The sequence below is a fragment of the Ovis aries genome, chromosome 3 (assembly GCF_016772045.2).
Source record: "Ovis aries strain OAR_USU_Benz2616 breed Rambouillet chromosome 3, ARS-UI_Ramb_v3.0, whole genome shotgun sequence".
Lineage (NCBI taxonomy): Eukaryota > Metazoa > Chordata > Mammalia > Artiodactyla > Bovidae > Ovis > Ovis aries.
In genome coordinates, this window is record NC_056056.1 from 164079173 (window position 1) to 164091584 (window position 12412).

The 12412-nt window shown below is 39.1% G+C and overlaps 1 pseudogene; it reads right to left on the reverse strand.

Moving 5' to 3' along the window:
• Positions 1 to 8648: 8648 nt before the first annotated feature.
• LOC101108739 (olfactory receptor 6C2-like) lies at positions 8649 to 9640 on the reverse strand (annotated as a pseudogene).
• Between the last annotated feature and the right edge of the window lie 2772 nt (positions 9641 to 12412).

Sequence of the window (12412 nt, forward strand, 5' to 3'; positions counted from 1 at the left end):
CAATTTCTTGTTTATCCACTCATTTGTCAGTCAGTGGATATTTAGATTGTTTCTCATGGGCCTTTTTTTTTTTTAAATTTTTGCATATGATCTTATTCTATTTCATTAAAAGTTATATGATTTTACATTTGTGTTTACATATACTTTATATCTATTCATTTCCTTATACTTTTATTTTTATTTAGTTTTATAGGCACATTTCAGAGAATGCAATGACACCCCACTCCAGTACTCTTGCCTGGGAAATCCCATGGACGGAGGAGCCTGGTAGGCTACAGTACATGGGGTCGCAAAGAGTTGGACATGACTGAGCGACTTCATTTTCACTTTTCACTTAACTTTCCCCCCAGTATTTGACAAGTTTCCAGCCATAAATTATTTCTCTTCCCCATTCCCTCTTTTGCTTCTTCTGTGATTCAAATTACATATTAGATAGATTTTAACATTGTGCCATAGATCCCAGGATTGAGAGGGGTTGTGGGCAGGAGGAGAAGGGGATGACAGAGGATGAGATGGCTGGATGGCATCACTGACTCGATGGACGTGAGTCTGAGTGAACTCCGGGAGATGGTGATGAACAGGGAGGCCTGGAGTGCTGCAATTCATGGGGTCGCAGAGAGTTGGACACGACGGAGAGACTGAACTGAACTGATAGATCCCAGAATCTCTGTAAATTAAAAATAATCTAGTTTTCTTTTGTTGAGAATTACACAATTCAAATCTAATTTCAAAACTGTTGGCTTTTGTTCCTGTAATTATCCAGTGATTAAGCCCAAAGTGTGACTTTCTTCAGAAACAGATTATATTTTGCATTTCTAACATTTTTCTTTTAATACTATATGTTTTCTCTTTCTTTTCTGGGACATCTTAACTTTTCATTGTCTTCCTTTATTTCATAAAGCATGGTTGTGTAAGATTGATTTAAAGCTTTTGTGCAATGCTACCAATATCTGAGTCATCTTGGCCTTGGTACCAAGAGATTGTCATTTTGTTAGATGAATGTCTTTTGAAATGGGTAACATTTTACTGATTGTTTGTATATCCAGTGATTATGGATTGTGTCCTCACTCTGAATATTTCACTGCATAAACTCTGGGTTGTTTTATTCACCTGAAGTTATGAAATTTTATTCACATGACAGGCAATAAACCCTGAGAGATTAAAACTACAGCTCTGTCTTGTCTTCTGTAGTGTTGACTGAACTCTGTTTAACATGTTAAGCCTTTGCTAAAATTGTTTTTCTTATTTTGTTGTTTGAACCATAGTTATCTGGTTCAGGGTTCATTCTAAATAATATGCATGCTTTTATACATAATTAAGGTCTGATCTGCTGTGACTCTCAGGAATTCCTGCATCTGTCTCAGACCTGCCCAGATACTTTACCACGTATCCTGTTATTCTATCAAGTGTTCTATAAATGACAATTAGTTCCAATTGGTTGATGAGTTATGGGGATCTTTTATATCCTTCCTGGTTTACTGTCTAATATTTCTATTTGTTACTGAGTGAGGAGTGTTTAAGGGTTCAGCTATGGTTGTAGATTTTTCTTTTTTTAATTTGTTATCTCATTTTTTTGCAACTTCTACTTTGAAGTTCTGTTTCTGGGGATTCCATTGCTTGGTTAGCTTGCTTCCATAAAAATGTAACATATGGTGGAGTAAGACAACATAAATTCATTGTCTAACAGTTATGGATGCTACAGTTCCGAAATCAAGATGTTGGTAGATTGGTTCCTTCTGAGGAAGAGGAAGCTGAGGAAGAATCCCTTCCATGCCTCTCTCTGAGCATCTGGTGTTGTCAGTATCTTTGCAGTGTTTCATCACTGCAGTTTCAGATCTCTAGTTTTTGCCTCCATTGACACCTGGCCATCTTCTTCCTCCATATCTCTGTCTTTACATCATCTTCTCACTATTCATGTCTGTCTCTGCATCCAAATTAACCATTTTAATAAGAGCTTCTTTGATATTGGAACAGAGCCCATCCTAATGATATCATCTTAACTTGGTAGGAGGTAGGGCTGGAGATATAGGGGGCATTACAATCCCAAAGGAAGGCAATGCCAAAGAAGGCTCAACAATTGCACTCTCACTTGCTAGTAAAGTAATGCTCAAAATTCTCCAAGCCAGGCTTCAGCAATACATGAACCGTGAACTTCCTGATGTTCAAGCTGGTTTTAGAAAAGGCAAAGGAACCAGAGATCAAATTGCCAACATCCGCTGGGTCATGGAAAAAGCAAGAGAGTTCCAGAAAAACATCTATTCTGCTTTCTTGAATATGCCAATGTCTTTGACTGTGTGGATCACAATAAACTGTGGAAAATTCTGAGAGAGATGGGAATACCAGACAACCTGACCTGCCTCTTGAGAAATCTGTATGCAGGTCAGGAAGCAACAGTTAGAACTGGACGTGGAACAACAGACTGGTTTCAAATAGGAAAAGGAGTACTTCAAGGCTGTATATTGTCACCCTGCTTATTTAACTTATATGCAGAGTACATCATGAGAAACGCTGGACTGGAAGAAACACAAGCTGGAATCAAGATTGCCGGGAGAAATATCAATAACCTCAGATAAGCAGATGACACCACCCTTATGGCAGAAAGTGAAGAGGAACTAAAAAGCCACTTGATGAAAGTGAAAGAGGAGAGTGAAAAATTTGGCTTAAAGCTCAACATTCAGAAAACGAAGATCATGGCTTCTGGTCCCATCACTTCATGGGAAATAGATGGGGAAACAGTGGAAACAGTGTCAGACTTATTTTTCTGGGCTCCAAAATCGCTGCAGATGGTGACTGCTACCATGAAATTAAAAGTCGCTTACTCCTTGGAAGGAAAGTTATGACCAACCTAGATAGCATATTCAAAGGCAGAGACATTACTTTGCCGACTAAGGTCCGCCTAGTCAAGGCTATGGTTTTTCCAGTAGTCATGTATGGATGTGAGAGTTGGACTGTGAAGAAGGCAGAGCGCCGAAGAATTGGTGCTTTCAAACTATGGTATTGGAGAAGACTCTTGAAAGTCCCTTGGACTGCAAGGAGATCCAACCAGTCCATTCTGAAGGATAGCAGCCCTGGGATTTCTTTGGAAGGAATGATGCTAAAGCCGAAACTCCAGTACTTTGGCTACCTCATGTGAAGAGTTGACTCATTGGAAAAGACTCTGATGCTGTGAGGGATTGGGGGCAGGAGGAGAAGGGGACGACTGAGGATGAGATGGCTGGATGGTATCACTGACTCGATGGGCATGAATCTGAGTGAACTCCAGGAGCTGGTGATGGACAGGGAGGCCTGGCGTGCTGCAATTCATGAGGTTGCAAAGAGTCGGACACGACTGAGCGACTGAACTGAACTGAACTGAACTGAGGGCTAGCCATGTGAGGATAGGGCTTCTCTTCTGCTCAGTGGCCATCACTGTCTATTGGGGGTTGGGTCAGGTTCCCAAGTTGCTGGAGCAGAAGACCTGAGGGTTAGATCTGAGCTGGTCTGTTCCTTTTAAGTTTGAGGTTGCTTCTTTTGAACCCTTTCTGCCCAGTTCTATGTGGGTCTTTCTTGAAGCCGTGGTTGTACATGACTCCTGCCAGTCTCTAGCTAAATCTCAGAGACAATTGCTCCTCATTTGGCTGTATTTTTGATGTGTTCATGGAGGAGGAGGTGAGTTCCACGTCCTCCTACTTTCTGGGTAGAGTATTCTTGTTTAGGTTTTCTTTTTCTTTCATTATTTTGAATATATCATGCTGCTCCCTGTAGCCTGTAAAGTTTCTGCTTATAAGTCAGTTACAGTTTCTTTGTAACTTCTAATGTGCCGTTGATTCCTTCTAGTGTATTTTAAAATTTCAGTTATTGTATTCTTCATATTGGGCTTCCCTGGTGGCTCAGTTGGTAAAGAATCTGCCTGCAATATGGAAGACATGGGTTTGGTCCCTGGGTTGGGATGATCCCCTGGAGGATGGCATGGCAACCTACTCCAATATTCTTGCCTGGAGAATCCTGTGGACAGAGGAGGCTGGTGGGCTGCAGTCCTGGGATTGCAGAGTTGGACATGACTGAACGACTAAGCACAGCACACAACTTTCTTCATCTCTGTTTCTTCTTTATATTTTCTCTTTATTAAACTTCTCACTGTGTTCATCCATTCTTTTACTGAGTTGGTTGAGCATCTTTGTGATCTTTACCTTGAATTCTTTATTTGGTAGATTACTTATCTCCACATTGTTAACTTCTTTCTGGGGTTTTGTCTTGTTCCTTACTTTGGAATGTATTCCTCTGTCCTTTTATTTTTCCTAATTCTTTCTATTATTTCTATGTATTTGGTAGGTCAGTTATACTTCCAGATCTTGGAGAAATGATCTTATATAGGAGATGTACTATGGTATCCACTCTCCTCTGGTCATCACAGAGATATGCTCTAGAGTTGCCCCCTATATGGGTTATATGGGCCCTTCTTGGATACTCTGACTGGTGCCTGCTTGCAGGTGAGCAGGATCTTGTCTTGGGACAGTTAGGTGCAGGGGCTGTGGAGGTCTGAAGCTGCTAGCAGCCTACTGGAGGTTGGGTTGAGTCCCAGGTGGTTGATTATGAGTCTCAGGGGTTTCTGGGGCTGGTACTGGCTTGCTGGAGGGCACAACTTTGTCTTCTTTCATCTGGCTACTCAGTTTGCCAGGTCCCAGAACTGTTGGTGACCTGCTGGTTGGTGGTCAAGCCCTCTGCACTAATGGGCTAAAGGGAGGATTTCAATTTGGCATTTTCTAGCACATGTGTCCTTGTGGTAGAACAAGTTTTCCAAAATATCTGCTGCCTCCGTGTGTGTGTGTGATGTGTGTGTGTGTGTGTGTGTGTCTGTGTCCTCAGGGACAGTCCAGTAGTAGCCTTCTGCCTCTGGAGGTTCTCCAAGATCAGAGCAAGTGGAGATCACGCAGGTTCCTTTCAAATTACTACCTCTGCTTTGGGAGTCAGAGTATGTCCTTTAACACCTGCAGCTGTCCCATACTCAAGCCTTGCTGGCCTTCAAAACAAGATATTCTGGGAGCTCATCTTCTGGGTGTAGGATCCCCAGACTGGGGACACTGTTTTGTGGCTCAGACCCCTAACTCCTGGGAGGATATGTGCATTTGTTGGTCACCTACCCTGGATTGTGGGTCTTGACTATACCTCATCTCTGCCCCTACTACCATTGTTGTTTCTTCCTTATATCTCTATATCTGTATCTCTATCTATCTATCTAGAGAAATAACTATAAGCGAACTCAGGGTCTTCCTATCCTGTTATCTTAGCTCCAGAATGATTTTTTTTTGATTCCTGAATCATAATGGTTAATGTAGTTTTGACAATTACAAAGAGGGGGAAGGAGAAAGAGAGAGGAGAGAAGATGGGAACAGATATAGAGGATCTGATACCAGGCTGACTGCCAAATCATCTTTGGCATGAAGTGATGAAAATCTTTAGGAGATGAGGGTTCAAATCTTATTAATAAAACTTAAAAGCAATTAACAGAGGCCAAGAAAAACCAGGCAAAACAAAGTATAATTGAAATTGGCAAACTATTCTATTCCCTCATCTCAAGGAAGAAGCTTGAGTAAAAGGTGAGAAAAATAAAGACTTTCCATTCCCTGCTCAATTTGTAAAGAAGTTGCCTGCATTACAGGAGACCAGTGTTTGATCCCTGCGTTAGGAAGGTCCCCTGGAGAAGGAAATAGCAACCCACTCCATGATTTTTGCCTGGAGAATCCCATTGACAGAGAAGTCTAGTGGGCTACATACAGTACATGGGGTTGCAAGAGTCGGACGTGACTGAAGCGACTGAGTACAATTTCTGGCAAAGCCTTCACATGTTCACATGGTCATCTGAAAAAAAATTCATATGTTTCCAGGTAAACCAAGTTAAGACCATTAATTAACCTGGATAACAAATAGTCTGAGGTAATGATCAGATGACTAAAGATTGCAAAGCTATTCTTTTGTGTGTGTGTGTGCTGCCTTGAGTAGCATGTGGGATGTTAGTTCCTGAAACAGGAATGGAACCTGTGCCTTCTACAGTGGAAACATGGAGTCCTAATCACTGGACCTCCAGGGAATTCCCTCCAAAACTATTCTTTTAATGATTTAAAATGTTTTATGAAGAAATAACCTTGAAAGCTTAATAAATCTTCACTAGTGTGAATTCTTGGAATGAATAAAAAGGGATTACTTCATTAATTATAGGTATGGCTGAAATGGAATAGTTTAGGTTAATGATCCAAGTTGCTTCAAAGATTTGTGAGCAGAGCAGTCTGAGGTTATATTGGTGGAGTTATTAAATGGTTAATAGCAGAGATTATTCAGACCCTGAGGGGGATAATTCCTCTATTCCTTCTTTGACTCACAATTAAAATAGTCCTTTTGATGTGGGGCATTAGAAATGCAGACAACTTTAGGTAGAACTTATGATGACAAGAAAGATCTAAGTTAATATTGTTCAGACCATGGCAGTTGCTGTAACAGATGAAGTTCCCAGTCATGGGGATCTTTTTATCAATTTAGTCTCAGAAAATTAAATAAATATTCAGGAGACTGTACTTGAATGACTAGCTCAGTTATCTCATAGGGTACAAATACCTATGATGGGAAAAAAAGAAGGTTTATGTTATCCAAAAGAGAAGTAAAAAGGAAGAAGTGAAAAGATGGAGTTGGACATAATAATTGGATAAATCAGTAAGCAGTTCAGACAGCTTTTGGAGAATAACATGAAAGGTGTTATTAGGATTCAGTAAATAATTAATGGTAAAATATCAATTGTAGGGTGTGAGAAGTCACTTTGGCTCCATACACAAATCTTCAAAGGCTCATTCAGACTTACTGAATTTATTCTAGCCTGGAAGATTGTGACTGCAAATTTTTGTATACAGGGCTAAGTTTAGTCCCTCAGTTAAGCTTATAGAACCTAAAAAGAGATTGGCTGAGGACCAACATCTACTTGCACATACCCTTGAGAGTTTCTTGAATATATTTCCTCTTATAAAATAATATAATTCAGTGTACCATAATTATCAATGTACATAAAGTGGCAAGAAAAGCAAAATATTGCATAGACATGTTATAGTCTATAATGTCTTCATCACAGTGGACTCACTTAAATTTGGAAAGGGCAATTTAAACAGTGGTTATTCAAAATAAGTGGTTGACAAACATTGAAAGACTAGGATTTTATTTAAAAATTGCCTACTTACAGTGAAATGAGAGGAGGTAATACAAGCACTTCAGTGGAAAGTTTTACAGGACCAGAAGATAAAAAAATAGGATGGGTAGTATTGCAGCTTTTCAACTTAGCATATAGTATTTTTAGTATGATTTTTCCTCATATGTTTGTGCTGGGCCAGATTTGAATCTACGTGCATCTGAATCTGAGGAGGAGGCTGCCAATAGGTAAACTATAATATCCATACCATTGAATTTACCTTCATGTACTTGTGATGACAGGCTTCCTGGTGATTCAGATGGTAAAGAATCTGCCTGCAATGCAGAAGACCAAGGTTTGATCCCTGGGTCAGGAAGATCCCCTGGAGGAAGGCATGGCAACCCACTCCAGTATTCTTGCCTGGAGAATCTCATGGACAGAGGAGCCTGGTGGGCTACCATCCATGGGGTCACAAAGAGTCAGACACGACTGAAGTGACTTAGTATGCATTCACATGCTAAGTGGCAGGAATATTTCTGTGACACTTTACCTTTCAAATGTGATAACAACTCCTTGCACATGGGCCAGAGGAGAAGCATCACCAAGCTTCTGTCACTGCCTATCCTGTGGGTGGAGACTATAGCTAACACAGAAAACCAGTCTCATTCATCATCCATGTGAAGCTTACAAGTCACTTTAAACATGGGCATCTAGCAGAAAGGAGAGGAAAAAGGGTGGGGTGGATGACATATTGGGCATAATTATAGGCCAGGTCTGGGCTTCTCAGGTGACGCTAGTGGTAAAGAACCTGCCTGCCAGTGTAGGAGACATAAGAGATGTGGGTTCAGTCCTTGGGTTGGGAAGATTCTCTGGAGGAGGGCTTGGCAACCCACTGCAGGATTCTTGCCTGGAGAATCCCATGGACAGAGGAACCTGGCAGGCTACAGTCCATGGGGTCACGAAGAGTCTGACATGACTTAAGTGACTGAGCACATACAGCACATAGGCAAGTTCTAAAAATGAACGACATATTTCCACACCCCTCTGTTAGCTATAAAGTGGTCTCATAGCCATACCAGACAGTATATGAATATGGGAGAAAATGTGGTCTGTTGTGTTTCCACGGATAACAACCAACCTGTTTGGAAATAGCAATTTCTGCCAGATTAGAGTAAACATCCTCAGAGTGTAGTTTTTGTTGTTGATTCTTGTTTCTTTTCTCTTTTTTTTGGCCATGCCCAGTGGCGTGTAGGATCTTAGTTCCCAGATCAATGATGGAATGAGTGCTCCTGCAGTGAAAGCACAGTCCTAACCACTGGGCCACCAGGGAATGAAGAGCAAATGATGGAATAGACAAGGTTCACAGTAAGCAAGTTTAAAGAGAAGTGAGACTGTCAATATGACTGAGAATAAATTGTATAGAGACAAATAGTATCAGCAGCTTCAGATTTTGGGCCTGTTCATTCTTCCTTTTAACTGGATTCATTGACTCATTTTTTCTCTATATCTTTGAGCGGAATGCAATGTTTTTTAATTGAGTGGCGAAATGCTTGCTTCACTTGCTTGTTTCTCAGTGTGTAAATAAAGGGGATTCAACATGGGTGAGATAGAAGTAATAAGGAGTGAAATTCCTTTGTTAATAGCTACTTCACCCTTCGCAGAAGGTTTGACATAAATGAAGATGCAGCTACCATAAGTGATGGAAACAACAATCATGTGGGAAGAACAGGTGGAGAAGGCCTTCTTCCTTTGCAGGGCAGAGGAAACCTTAGAATAGTACTAATGATATAAATGTAGGAAAGAACTACACACATGAGGGGTGATGATGAAGGTCAACACAGCACACACAATAACCATCTGCTCTATCAGCCATGTGTCTGAGCAAGAGATCTTCAGGATAGGAGAAGCATCACAGCAAAAGTGATCAATGATATTAGAGTCACAGAATTCCAGTTCTAAGCCCAGAATAAGTGGTGGGAGTATGATGATCAGTGCTGCCACCCAACAGAAAAGGATGAAGTTCTTGCAGACTCTACTGCTAATGATGGTTGTGTAATGTAGGGGTTTGCAGATGGCCACATAGCGATCATAGGACATGATGGCCAGGAGGAAAAATTCTGTCACTGCAAAGAGGTCTGTAAACAACAGTTGACTGGCACAAGCGGTATAGGTGATGGACTTATCCCCAGATGATATGCTGTACAGGAATCTGGGAACACAAGCAGTTGTGAATGAAATCTCTAAGAAGGAGAAATTTTGGAGGAATAGATACATAGGTGTTTTAAGGTGTGAATCAATCAGAGTGAGGGTGATGATGCTTAAGTTTCCAGATATACTCACAGTGTAGGACAGAAATAGAAAAATGAAGAGCAAAATTTTCAGTCGAATGTCATCTCTCAACCCCAGCAAGATGAAGGTTGTTATTGAGGTTTGGTTTTCATCTGTGATGGTTATCTCTTGCCCAATCTGCTTGAAAAAATAAAGACTTTGCATGAGGAACTCCAGCTTCCTGGCTGGTTTCTGACGTCAAGAGAAGTAAATATGAGAGTGACTGATACAATCGGTCGTTGGAAAAGCAAGCACATAGCACATGACAATGTTTCATCACCTCTTTGTGTCACATAAACTGCATATTCATTTTTAAATTGTTTTATTTCACACTAGTGCTCCTAATGAATGTACACTTAACCCCTAATTGGTCAATCAACATATAAATATCAATGAGAAAAATGCTTCTATCAATATATTGTTTTAGGATCAACAAGTCTGTTTTCCTGAATGTCCTATATCCATATATGCTTCTAGCAAGAAGTTAACACCCCTTTCAAAAAGAAAAAGCAAAATGGTGGTTGATATATGGCAAAACCAATACAATATTGTAAAGTAATTAACCTCTAATTAAAATAAATAAATTTATGTTAAAGAAAATCCTAGCATTAAAGCTTAGATGTGTGTTAGCTATTATACTGGCAATGAATTACTTATCACAGGATAGTTTATCCTGTTTCAGCTTATCCAGTCCAGCCTCTGCGAGGCATGTTTAAAACTGTTTTATTGGATATATTTTCTGAAAAATTTATTTAAATGTGTTACAATCCAAACACTAGGAGTTTTTCCTCATAGAACATTTATTTCAAAGTATATTTGCTATGTTTACCTTTGGCTGTGCTTTCCAGCTACGGTTAGAATAGATCATGTATTTTCATGTTTCCTAGGATATGCTTGTGCAACAAAAATTTCTCCCCAATTTGCAAACTATATTCTGGAACTGTATCATTGAGTGGATTGCTTTATTTCTGATTCCCTTGCCAATGAAAACATTAAAGCCTTCTAACTAGATTCTACAGTTTCATATTCTCTGTACTGTTCTGTGCTGTTCTGTGCTTAGTCGTTCATTTGTGTCCAGCTCTTTGTGATCCCACGGACTGGAGCCGGCCAGGCTCCTCTGTCTATGGGGATTCTCCAGGCAAGAATACTGGAATGGGTTGCCATGTCCTCCTTCGGGGATCTTCCCAACTCAGGGATAGAACCCAGGTCTCCTGGGTTACAGGAGGATTTTTACCATCTGAGCTACCAGAGAAGGCTTAGTTCATGAGAACATTCGCTTTTTCCATCAAAGGGATCTCATTAAGAGCAATTTTGATATTAAAAATATAAACTGGATTCTATTATTTTTTCTAAGCACGTTTGACAATGAAATCTGCCTACCCTGTGTAAGTATTTTTTTTAGTAATGTGTTGCTTCAAAATTTATTACAGAGAAAGGAGGGAATGTTAAAGTATGTTCATAGAGCTGAAAAACCATATCCATGACTTTTAATATGTTTTGGTCAACCTTATTTCAGCTTGAAATACACTCAATCACATTATTATGGATGACATTTAGCAGTATCCAGTTTAACAAAACTTTGACAGTTCTTAATGATACTTCTACCTTTACCTTCCATCTATATGATAATTGTTTCCTGTCTTTTTAACCATTTATATATCAACTCACCTGATTTTTGCACTAATTAAACTATTCCTCACAAGGTCACCACTAGTCTATCTCATTTCACTCGTTAAACACAATTCAGTCTTCATTTCACTCAAACTCTCAGCTACATGTAAGAGAATAAACTGCCAACTTGCAAAAGTGATGATGGCATAATTTCCCCTATCTCATATTTTCCTCAGTTTCTTCCTACCATTCTGGTCTGTTTTCCATTCTCCTTGATGGTGACTTCTCTTTGATAACCATTCTGTTAATGGATTGACCTGCAGTTTCTTTTCTAGACAATTTATTCTTTCACTCTGTTCTCTCTTGAAGAGATTCTCATAAATAAAGTGACTTCCTTTAGGTTGATAATTCCCAAATTTATATATGCAGGAAAATGCTTCCTACAGTATTCTGACTTCCACATTAAACTTATTCTTGGACATATAGATCACACACAGAGGGTTTGAATTTAGGCTTTTCCTTGGACAATTGACTTTGGTATCTTGTGCTTTTTCAAGTGCAAATTGAGATGAAAATAATGTATACATTTTAGGATTGTACTGATAAATGTAGATAATACATATCTACATTTCTACAATATCTATAGCTGTTACTGGAATATGGGGAACAAGCATTACTATTTACTATATTAAGCATTCCTATTTCATTTCTCCATTATTTCCTTTTCAGTGACCTCTAGATGTGTCCATTTCAAGATTTTAAATATGGCGCTCATTTAAACATTACAGAGAAGTGTTTCCTTCTCTGTAAATCCCAAGTCATATAAGGACATTCTTAATTCTTCCTCTTTTTTACTCTCATCTTCAGTTTATTATCAAGTCTTGTAATTTCTTAAAATTTTCCTTGCATTTCTTGCATACATTTTCCTTTTTAGCCTGTTTCTCCCATGACAATTATACCATGGGTATCTTTATCTCATAGCTGAAATATTGCAAAAATATATTAATATGTACTCAGCATATATCATTACTTCTCCTGTTCAAGATTTTAAAAGCAACACAATCAGAATCATTTTCTAAAGCCCAGAATATGATAATTCTCTCCTAAGTGTTGTGAAAATAATGATCTGAAGTTACCCCATACTAGATATTTTCTTAAAGCTCATGGAAGTTAATTCATTTAGGCTCTAGCTAATGTTTCTGAAGAGGAAGATACAGAACATATGCTTGGATTTTGAATTTCAAGTGCATAGCATTTAGGTTGTTTTAAGATAATAAATATTTGAGTAAACAAATGAATATTATATTTGCCTTAAACATCAAATAT